Below are 12,558 nucleotides of genomic sequence, written 5' to 3'. Positions count from 1 at the left end.
CACTTTAGATTGGAGCTGTTAGATACTCTTCTAGTGTGAAAAGGAGTGAGGAGTCGCACTACATGCAGAGCATGATGTATATTGAAGAAATGAGTCACAGAAATGTGACTTAGCCATCAGGCTTCTGTCTAGACTAGGATAACTTGACTGGATAAATACTAAAGAAGGAAGAGATGGAGGAAGTGGAAGATCAATTAGTATTTAATGACACCACATCTACACTCAAGTTCATGTGAAGTTTCATGGTTGCCCAGTGTCTTAACTCATGGTATTGTAAAGCTCAAAGTCAAAGGTCAGTCATTTGAATTCAGTGTCACGAGGACAAATCTGAAGTGAATTCTTATAGCTCGGTGGAGAAGAACAGACTGAAAGAAGTTTGTTTAATTTTTTAAAGCAGCTGACGATCTCAGAACTGATCAAGTGAACGGTCACTGTGTGTGGAGAAATTTATTCCTCTACTAGAAGTAAAAAGTCATCAACTTTGGGGGGAAGAAAAAGTGTGTATATGTTGACTTCTGGTCCCTTTGCAGACTCCTGAAATGCACATGTGCAGCAGTGGGAACTGATCATTCCTCTATATCTAACCTGAAATAGTTCAGTGTATTAGTGGATCATTTTGTTCTGACTAGTAGGAGGATGGGGAATTGACTTTAAAACACAACAATTCAACTTGTAACTGAATTCCATATCTTGGAAGAAAAAAACACTGCTGTATTTGTCAGAACTGACAAGTCCATTGGCTTGCAATAACTCAAAGAAACAAGCCAGACAGTTTTCCTGTACCCATTAATACCTGCCTGAAAGATGTAAAAAAAAAAAAAAAAAAAAAAAAAAAAAAAAAAATAAAAAAAAATTGCATCATATAAAGGTGAGGAAAATGTTCACTTTTGTCATAGTTTTTAGTAGGTCATTGGGCTGTCTGAGGTTTGTAGGCAGTGGAGTGGTTAAGTGCCCATTTTGGCTTTGGTACAAATTGCACCAATTTAAGGGACTAGATACCTTTCAAGATCTACGGTGCCTTCCAAGCTGTAGTATAAAAGTCCTGAATTGCTTGAAGCTGTTTTAAACTAAGGTAACATGGATTTAACATGCACTCTCTAGCTTTTGATAAAGTTAGCAGTGCAAAATTGCAGCAGGCTCTTGCACAGAAATGAGGGGGTGGCTTTGGTACTCCTGTTAGTGGCCTTTACATTTCAATTAAATGCTTTCTTTCTAACACTTCTATATGGATTTTAAATGAGACCCAGCTACTGTAGTCTTGTGCACTGTTTTCTAATAGGAATAAATTATATGAATTAGCCCAGTTACATTTAAGGATTTTTGCAGAGGCATTGTTTGCTGTACAGTGCTCAAAATTTAAATTATTGATCTGACATCTGTGCCAACTTGTAAACAGTCAAGAATCTGACAGACTAACAAATTACTACTTGCATGCCTTTGATCATAATCAAGTGAGCTTTAAGCATATCAGAGGTTCTTGGGAATCGTTTGTGTAATTTGTAGAGTACTCTGTACTTAAGGCATTTTCCCCTCCCTGCTCAAATGTACCAACACTTCAAAGCCTAAATATGGCATTAGCAATCTCCTACGACACAGTCTGTTTTGTAGCTAAAGTCTCTCTTTGCCTTTAGTTTTGAGGAACAATGCATAAATACACAATTGAGGCTACAGACAAGACTGCACCAAATTTCTTGATCAAAACACAGTTAAATCATAGCCACCAAAAGTTCAACTTAAACTCTGTAGCTAAGATGTGTCTGTTACCATGCAATGTCCTCTAAGATCACTGTGTGACAACTATTACTTCGATAAATTATGCCACGATAAGTGTGGTAAAATGTACATAGTTGTCCAGCTATTCTTATGCAGAAATGGACTCTTATTTCTGCTGTTCATCATAGCAATTCTGCATTTTGGGATGAAAGGGTTTACCTTGCTATGTAAATGAGTAACAATAAAGGGAGCAGTGTATTGTCTTCAATTAAAATCCGTCTGACAGGTCCTTGGACTCCAATGCACAGCAGTCTGATTCTTAGTGATATTTAAGACACAGTTGGCATTTCGGTGTCAAAGAATATCATTCTGGAGCTCTTTTGTTTGCGTTGTGTTTGGAGATTGAAGAAGTAAAAACCTTATGCTTGAGTACTGACCTGTTTTAACAACAGCCTTTCAATGCTTGATATTAATGATAATCTGATGGGCTGCACAGTGTGGGTTTGTCATTCTACAAAAATAAAACAACCTGTTTATCCCATTCCTTTTAATTTTATTGGAGCAGAGTTATGCAGAAGCAGCTGTTTCAGGATCCTCTGATTAGCTTTCAGTTGCTTCCCAGTGAAGCACGGCTGACTTCCTGAACTGACACTATGAAACTGCATTACCTGTGCAGCTGATTGCTCTGCCAAGGGAAAAGATGAGCAAATGGTGCCTTTTGCAGGATCTCTGGCATCAGAGGCACACCAGAGTGAAAAGGCAGTGCATTCTGATGAACCCTGCTGAGGCAGCAGCTTCTAAGTGGCCATTACAGGCAGGCGCATGTTAGACCCACCTTGCAGTAGTTCTGATTGCACTGGGGAATGTGGGTGATGGGACTGGTGAAATGTCTGAAAGATGCATTCTGCTGTTTTCTCCTCAGTCTTCCTTGTTCATCTGAGCACTAAGCCTTGCAAGTGTTTTGTCTGCAACTTTATCTTCATAAAATCTTAACTAGAGAACTTGCAAAAATGTGAATGTTCATTTCTGGGTTGTCTTTGGAAACATCTTTTTTTTTTTTTTCCTGGCTGCTTTTTACTTGTGGAGTTTCACATCTTTTTTTTTTTTTTGAAAAGTTTTGTCTTATTTCTTTGAATAGCAATGAGAAATCAAGCAAATATACTGCACAGTGTGTGTGTATGTGAATTTGTTAAAGGTTGGTCTTGTTCTTTCACTGAGCAATGAAATACTTGAGCTAACTAATTTGTTTAAAAAACAAAAACACAACACCCTATGTTCACATAACAATGAGGCCTTTACACAATGGTGTGTAAAGGTACAGTCTGAAGGTTGTATACTTCATGCTCTTCGAGGTCACCCTTCCCACCCCAAATACTCTTTGAAGTGTTCAATGTCTGTTGTGATTTAGAGAGTTACAAATTAGAGGTAGTAATTGTCTTCCTTGTGAAACCCACAGCCCCTAACTGGAACAGCTGTGCTCAGCCTCATCTTGTGAGAAGTGAGTTGTCTTCCTCTTGTCTGAAGTAGGTTGTCTTTTGTGAGCCTCTTGGTGCTTTACAGCCTATGCTGTGAGAAACGTTGCTCTAAGGAAGCAGCTCAGCTGTGTTTATACCTCTCTCCACGCCCCCCCAGGCTTTTTCCCTTTGTTGAATATCGCTACAATATTTGTCCCTTATTTTTTGAAATCAAAAGAAAAAGCATTCTATTTTCATTGCTTCATTTGGAAGTCCTGTCATACAGCAATTACAGTTCTGTGCCTTTATGGATCAAAAGTGCAGTGGAGAAGAAAACTGGGGTGGGGTGGGGGGATAACTACCACCTCAGGCAAGATAGTCATTATCCCATAATCATTACTGGACTCCTGTTCTTCATCCCAACAATGATTCATGCTGTATTCCAGCACTGCAGGAAATGAAACCTTCATTAGCTCCTTCTGTTTCAGACTTTGTTTTGGGATGACAAAGTATTTTCTAAGTGGTATCCTTCCTGTAGCAAAATGTGGTTCTGCATGATGCTTTTAGGTAGCAGGGCTGTTAATCTACTATAAACCAATCTGGCATTCAGAGGGGGTATTCTCTTTGAATTGCATGATTCTCATCACCAATTTTTCTCATAACATCTCTAAAGTATGATCCAACTGCCTTTCTCCAGTAAAGCTTCTACAGAGAAGCTCCAGGATCTCTTCCCATAGCCATCTCGTTCTATTCTAAAGTGACAACCTCTTCTTCCAGTGAAAGCCAAGTATTGGATAAGAAACTTCATTTCTGTGGAGCATCTTTTTGTTTTCCAGTGTATGATCATTGGCATGATAGTTGTACTGATCAGAAAAGTGCAATGGCCAGTGCTGCCCATTTGTTGTTTGGTATAGCTTTTATCCTGTGACACTTCTACTCAGGAAAACCATCTATAAATAAGATGTCTTTGGTATGAGATGATGCAAGCAGGTTCAGTCTTCTCTTGACTAGACCAAGTCCAGCTTTGCTGTTTTTCTTTAACTGCCAACATATTTTAAAGTAGGGAAAAGCACAGAGTCCTTGGAGAACTTAAATAAACAGACTTCTGAGAAGTTGCTCTGCTTATTATCTCATACTGATCTTTTGTTCTCCAAGTAGAGAAAGCTTTTTCCTGCCTGTTATGCATGGAAATAAGAGTGTGAAAATAAGCCCAGGTACTTGATGTCAATTATAGTGATACTATTTAAATGTAAATTTTGTTGTGGTTGTGCTGATCCAATAAGATAAATAGAGGGCATTTATGTGAATAAGCATATTGTAATAAAACAATGAAGTGTTTAATTTTGGTGTCTAGCATTTTCCTCTTTCCCAGAGGATATGTTGCCTGGGTTTTTAGGAACGCAGGCAGGGATGGGAGTGGCACTTGACATTCAGTGTTGTGGGATAAAATTGTATAGAGCTGTAGGCCAGACTGAAACAGATCAGATTCATTAGATGCCCAACAAAGGAGAGAACTTGCAATTTTCCATTAGCAGTATGCTAATACAGAACTGTAGAAAAGCAATCTAGTCAACCTTTGGAGACAGGATTTTTAAAATATGGTAGCCTTTCAATTTTTAAGAGTCCATTTTTTTTTTGAGAGAGATTTATTAGTAGTACACCCACTAACATTGTCACATGAATGAAACATGCGATTGTGCATACAAAGAAAATTATTTTGTAAACTATTTTCATACTGGTAGCTAAAATTTGTTTATATAATTAGCAGTAATGCAAACATTAAGAAATTTCAAATGTTCTAATCCTAGATACTCAAAGCTAATCTTCTAGGCTCTGTGTATTCAGTCGAGGCTAGAAGGTGCCTCCAGAAAAATTTAAAATGAAACAAATTGCTCACTAGACTCACTAGAGATGCCTTTTCCTGGATTATAGAAAGGATCTGGATGAGTTGCTCAGATTAGATACCTATTAAGTTAATCTCCAAAAATGATTTAGGAATGTGACTTGATCCTTTAGCATGTGAGTTGTTTCTTGCTGCCCTAAATATTAACTTGTACTGAGCTGGCTCATGTGAATTGGCAGTAGTGATGTTGGGGGTTCTGTTCTTCTGTTGTGAAATTCTTTTTGAAATGAATAATGAAAGATTTGTTCAGCAGAAGTAGTTTATCCTTTATCTCTAAGGTGTTTTGAACTTCTCCCAATTCAAGGGAAGAAATTAATGGGCTGTGGCTGTTGGTGATGTTTGAGCACATTGAGAACAAGAGTAATTGTAGTTGCTACATACTTGAAATAAGCAAAAAAAAAAAAAAAAAAAAAAAAAAAAAAGCTTTTTGGTAAATGCTTGTTATCAAACATCACTACTCTGAAAAGCATCTTCTTGGAGATCAGGGTTTGGTCTGAAATTTTGCATCAAGGTAATTTCAGATATTAGACCGAAAGTATCTTAAAATCGGAAAGATATTGCAAACAGACATGAATAACATGACTGGTAGACTGGTATAATCAAAACGTTTAAGAATGTAAGTAGTACTTGGTCTCAATATTTTTAAATACTCTGGCTTCTGTTTCTAAATGTGATTTACGGTTTGTTTCAAGCTTTCCTCCTCCAATTTCATTCTAATGTAAAAACAAGTACCAAGTTTTCTATACAACTGCTGAGACAAGCTTATTTTACATTCTGGTTAAGAACATGGTCCCTCATGAGGTGGCTTATATGTAATTTGCAGTCTGAACACTTCGGCCTTTGTCTCCATCTTCCTTCATAGGGATGTGGGGATGTGGGATTTGGATTTATGCTTGTATCACAGGGTAGGAGGTGTGAGTCTAGGTCATGATAACCAGATGTCCAGAAGTGTCATAGTATAGGTGTTATACTTCTGTCTAGAGTATAACAACTGAAGTAGTGCTGCTGAATAACCTATTGAGCTGAGGATAAAACCTAGTTATCTAGTTATCACTCCAGTTATCTAGCCTTACTTCTTGATGCTCCATAGGGGTTTTGTAATAATTGAATGGTAAAAGTTAGACTCTTGTTTCTTGATGATAATGTAGAGTGGCTCTTAGACCACTAAAACAGTAAGATAGGATTTCTTTCTTGTCTCCTGCACATGGTCAATATAAAACTGTCTCTTGATCTACCTTATAGGAATAGTTTTCTTTACCTGCTTTAAAGATTCTTCACTGTTCTAAGAGGAAACTGCACTCCAAGAGTGATGCCTGGAAGTACAAAGTGAAGAACTAGTTTGTGTCCATTCATTTAAAGAACTGATGGATTTGATGCAACTCAGGTTTGGATATACTGTGTGAGCATGCCATGTAAATCTTTTTTCCTCTCCCATCTATGTAGCAGGTTAAAGGCTGGTTATCTGTTTTTCCTAAAAGCTGCACTTAAAATAAGAACATAATACATTTTTCTTTCCAACCCTTTAAAGAAAGGTCTAAGCGTGAAGTTTAAACTCTGAAACTTTCTACTGCTTTTTTGTTTCTGAAGGGGACTGTCTGACTGAATTTGTTAGAGAAGTAAAAAGTAAACTCTCCCATAACTCAGTTATAGAAGCATGTGGGTGGTTCAGTAGATCTACAAAAGAGAAGTAAGTACTATGCTATACAGAGATTGAAAATTGTTATATAGTACTATTGCATTACATTTTATATAAATTTTCTGCAGAAGTATGCTGAACAAATAACTTGCAGAAAGTAATATACAGGAGGCCTAGCTTTCTACTTCTATTCCTGAAACTTCTACAGCTACATCACAATTTTCTCCAACTATTTACTAGAATTGTATCATCAATGTTCATGGTTAATTGAGAGGTTTATCACAGCCATAGGGGTGTGACAGGCAGTTCAGACACCTTAGTGGTATTTGAAAAGTGCAGTAAATTCTGATTGTGCAGAAGTGTGTGGAACAAGAACATGTCAGGAAGACAACTATGTCTTTCTCACAGAACCAAGTAACTTAAAGCCTATGGGTGGTTTGGGAAAGACTTTGCTGATGTTCACCAGCTGATTTGCCCAACTTCTTTCCTAATCTAGGGAATTATTCCTCAGATCAGTAGCAATGTTTGTACCAAACAAAATCAGATCTTACAATTTCCAGTTTCTGGGCCTGCTGGAGACAGACTAGAGGGACTTTGTGTACCTAGATTTTTTTTTAGCTATTCAGTAAATATAGGTACAAAAAAATATATTCTTGCATGCAAGTGTTTGAGGTAACTGCCGATCTATGTTCTGTTGATTCTGTTCCCTTTTGCTCACACCACCCCAAGCCCGTTGCTTGTCAACCTTGTTCACCTCTCCCTCACAGAGCTGCTGGGGACTTTCTCCCTCCTCTGTTGTTCCTAGCTCAAAGCCCTTAGAACTATTGCCATGCCAACTTTTAGATCCTTGAAAGTTATCTGTGTTTTTTCTCTTTGTATGGTGAAACTAGATAAAAGTGCAAATAGTATTTTCTTGGTGTAAATGATACCTGTTCAATTTACAGCTGTACCAAACATCCTTTGCATGTAGGAGGGAATGAATTCATTGGGAACAATTTCAGAAATCAGATTTTAATCATCAAATGAAAGAGAGGACGTCCAAGCTTCTGGAATTATTCTAAGATGTGGGTGCTCTGAGTTAGAATAAAACCTCACTAATATTTTTCACTCATTTGTCTGATATTAATCTTACTGGAGCGCACAGTTTTTGTTTTCATATGAGGGTGTTCCTGATCAGATTTCCACAGAAGTCAATTCCAAAATGCAATAGAACAAAAACCAGCTTTAATTTGTAATTTTAATGATGTTTCTAGGTTCTATGCTGGCCAAAGGTCTTATTTGAAACTATTCTTCTTCCTGAAATTTTGACCAGCAAGGTGAGGTGATATGAAATAACTGACAAAAATACAGGCATCAGTTGTTGTCTTCATGCAAGTTTTGCAGAAAATATTCTGGTGAAGTCACTTAATTTTAGTAGTACTAATATTGGGTAGCCATAGTAAAATTACCGCCCATTCAATCTTCCTGTAGTTTAAAAGTGAGCAAGTAGCTGACTTATTGCCACCAAAAGTATATGTTGCAGTTTTAGCTGGGTACAAGAAGTGTTCTCAATGCATTAGATGTTTAATGGGCTGTCAAGCTTGTGGTAATGCACGGAATTGAACTTTTATATTGGTTGAACTTGGACTCCAATAAATACTCTTGAGTAGACTTCTATGGCATGGATAAAATGTTTACAGGCAAAAACCTTTCTACGCTTTTTGACATGTTTCTACAGTTCAGAGACATTAGTCAAGTCTGACTTTTCCAAAGTTATTGTTTGGCAATATTTCATTGTTCTGTTGATCTTTGGCTTCTGGGTCCACAGAGAAGCTACTAGAAAACATTCAGACTACCTTCTGGAAAATTTCCTATGTAGCTACATAAACCCTCATCTTGAAGATACTGGGAGCTACAAAGGATGACCTAAAGTGTGACTATTTCTACATATAACTGCCTGAATGCAAAGCTGCTGGAACTATGGGGCAGACTGCTAGCCTCTGGCTGTGCTGATAGTGTCAGGAAGCCCGTAGCTGGAGCTTGGTAGCCAATCATTTACCTGATGGCACTAGAAAAAATAAAATCCATGAATCATGAGCTGGCTGGAGGCTCTAGAAGAAAATGCATTTGTGTTGCAAAATGTCGTTCTGGGGTAAAAGCACACAAATGTGCATTGTGAACTTTCATAAGTGGTATTTGAACAAAACATTTTGGTCTTATCAAAACATGTCTTAAATCCCTTCAATTTTTAGCATTTCAAGCATTAGATACTTCAAAAGGCAACTAAATGCAAACATAAAACCTACGCAAGCTGTAATCTTAGCTTTTGTTTGCGTGCTCTACCTGAAGCAAATGATTATCTTTTTCTGTGCTGTGACCTACAGGTGCTGTGGAGCATGTAAATTCAGGTAGGAAATGTGAAGGCTCCAGCTGTTTGCTGCAATTTTATGATAATGGTGCACATCATTGATTTTATGGTAAGAGCATAGGTTAGTGCTTTTTTCTCCACCCCCATTACAGCAATCGCTGGCAAACACAATCCATGGGTGTTAATTCATATATATGCTTTTCTTAGCACTTTGAGTAATCATAGATGGAAATCAGTTTCACTCCTGATCTGATCCTGAATGCTCATAATCTCTAATGAATTTAATTAGTCCCATCTAATTTAGTTCTTCTGCAAACATATCAGTAAGAAGCAACTGCACAATCAGACTCCAAGTAGGGTAATTACTTTGTGAAGCTTGTTATAGATAGATTTTATTTTTCTGGTGAACACGCCTACAGCTTCCTCTAGAGAGGCAACCAAATAGGTGACAGGATTTGGGGGTAGGGAGACAAAATAAAAATGTTCTATTTCCCTGCTTTTTCTAACCTTAATGAGAACAGGAAATGACATAGCTTTATCACTATTACTTGTCCATTGGTGAAGTATCAAAAGTGTATACAACACAGCTCAGTAGGTGGGAAAGGGCTAAGAAAACATGTTCTTACTATAGACCTTATAATTTAGAAACAAATTGCATATTCACAGGACAGTGCAATTCACTAAATGTTCTTATTGGGCTAATAATTACTTGTCTAAAAAATGAGCTTGCTTTGCATGTTTAAGTTCTATTTGAATAGTTACCTTGTGCTTTTTGTCTTTGCCTTTTGTCAAGTGTAGTGTGCTCTTTTCAGAGCAGGGTTCATCTTTTGTGTATGTACAAAATTGAGTGACAGATTTCTTTTTTTCTGAGCAGCCCATTCTATCTCCTCTGCTAGAGAAAATAGCATGGAACAAAGAAAACTATTTTCTCCATGATAGGAGATCCACAGGCTGTTTTGGAGAGAGGTACTTCTCAAAATTATCTCCCATTTGTGGGATTAATTAAATATCTTCAAGCTAATAAATGTGTATGACTCTTATCCAAGCTCTGGTTGCAGATCAGGGTCAGTTTTTTCTAAACCCTGTACAGTTTAACTGAAACTAAAGCTGACAGCTGTTGGCTTGCATCTGGTATTTTAGTATTGCTATAGAAGAGCATGTTATAATATCTCTAGGGATGGGATGAATTTTTATGCATTATTTCTACTGATCTCTAAACTACTTCAATTGTTTTCAGAATTGCTAAGGAAGGAAATGTTAAAGCAAACAATTTCCTCACCTAGCAAGCCCAGGAAAACATCTAGGACCAGCTGCATAGAAAAAAAATCTCCACAATAAAGGTTTTAATGGTTATCCCAACCTGCACCTTGCAGGCATTCTAATATTTCTTCCAGGCACAGGAAGCTTGCACAAGAGTGCAGCACACTGCAGGCAACACAAGTATTGTTCATGATCCTGTGAAGCCTACAGATTACTGGTGATGCTTTGGTATGCACAAGACGTGGAATGCATGGGCAGGTAACTGCCCAGGATGGGTCACCAGTGTATTTAATATGGATGCTGTTGTGACTAATTTTGTGTGTGCCATGCAGGGAAGTGCCACTAATGGAGATAACAAAAAGGACAACTTGTGTTATTTTACAGCTGAATTCTTCTGTTCAGTGCACTGGTGATCTGTGTGCTTGGATCCTGCTTCTCTCAGAAGAGGAAAACCTAAGTTCAACACTGTAAGTAGAAGACAGTGCTTCTCCCATTACTTGTCATGTACTATAAGTTAATGTGTAAAAACCATTTCAAGTTATTGCAGGGAATGTTCTGAGAGCAGTAACAGGTGTAAAGCATGAACTCAGAGCTAACTAAAGGGTGCTTCTGTTTTGGGGAACTTTTTGAGGCTCTGCTATATTCATTCTTGTGGAAAGAACCCAAGATTTTTTTTTTTCCTTGATTTTACTTCCAAGGGGAAAAAATGCTGGGAGCTGTTAAGCTGGAGGGCAGGAAAATCTTCTAAGGAGAATTAAGTAGCCAGCAGAAGCAGGGCAACTTGAGCAACAATCCTACTTACTACAGATGTTTGAACTGCAGATTGATGAAGACAATTAGAGTTCAAGCAGAACATCTGTGAGCTGTGAAATGAGACTGGAGTGTTGAGCTTCCTAATGAAGCTGTGGGTATCCATCATGAGCAAAGGAAAGCAACTCCTCAACAGACAGTAATTTGCTGGTTCATGGACTCTGTAAACTGCTGTTCATCTCTTTTGTTGCTGCTAGTTTGTTTTGCTCAGGTGTGTGTGTCTCAAGTTGGTAGTCTTTCAGGTGTTTGTACCAATTTACATAAATTAGGAGGCAAAGCAGGGCTTGCAGAAATGTAGGTCATTGAATGAGAGGCTTGAGTTGTACAAAAACCTGGGCTTTGTAAGGCCTCTACCCCTTTGCCTGTTGAATGGTTAAATCAGGCTGAGAGTTTGCTATCTGTGCTTCTACAAGAAAAAAAATGAGCCTGCTGAAATGTGCTGGTGTAAAACTACTATAGCTGAAGAATAAAAGCAGACAGACAGTACTTTACGCTTGTTACTTTGGCATTTTAGTTAAAAAGCATCTGTTTTTTTCTACCTGGAAGTCTAATGCCTTGTACCTGGAATTTGACTGTATTATATATCACAACAGACAGATCAGTGTCTACTTATTTTCATCTGACAGGGCTTGTTATATATGTCTTGGGAAAGATGTTCCTCAGAGCAAAGAGCATGGTGAACAACTCCCTCTTGAAACCTTGAGCTGTGTGATACAAAATGTATTTTTCTGATTATGTAGGAAATGATAAAGTGAGAAGTCAACTGAAATGGTATTAGTATGTTGTGGTCTTAAGCTTCTTCGCAAAGTACTGCCAGAGATCTGGTTAATAGCAGGAATTTCAAGTCTTGGAATGTTCTAGACAAATAATAGATGCTCAGTGGCTGCTGTGGCAGCTGTACAGATGCCAGAACTTAGTTCCCAAATTCTTGGGATATGGGAGGTGGGGTATCAATTAACTTGTCATTCAGGTCAGGCTCTTTTCTCCTATCAACTCTTGAAAACTGATGGTTTTGGCTGTTAGCTTTAGAATATGGATTTTGCAGCCTGGTATGTGTGCTGTGTATGATCAACATGTGAAAGGTTAAGGCAGCATGCAGGTGTTGTCTGAATATTCATCACTTGTATCTGTTGCTACTATTTGTGGTTGGACTGGAGGTGCTTAGTTTGGGAAGCGCCATTCTAGAATTACTAAGCGTATAATCACTTATGTGAAGTTGTATCAGAGACACTTCCACAGTAAAGTTTCAGTCAAGTGAAATGCTTGTTGTGTCTCTTGATACAACTACTTTCAGGTATGTAAAGTGTGTTTTCTGGTTATAATGCACTGAAAGTGGAATAATGGAAATCAAGCCAAATAGTTAATGTTCTTAAAAGATAGTATTTTCTTTTCCTGAGTGTTTTCACTGGCATTGCTGAGACTTTGCCAAAGCCAA

This window comes from Netta rufina (genome assembly GCF_964035555.1).
Source record: "Netta rufina genome assembly, chromosome: 7".
NCBI classification, from domain to species: Eukaryota; Metazoa; Chordata; class Aves; order Anseriformes; family Anatidae; genus Netta; species Netta rufina.
The sequence above is the reverse complement of the archived record's forward strand: the minus strand, read 5'-3'. Positions refer to the sequence as shown.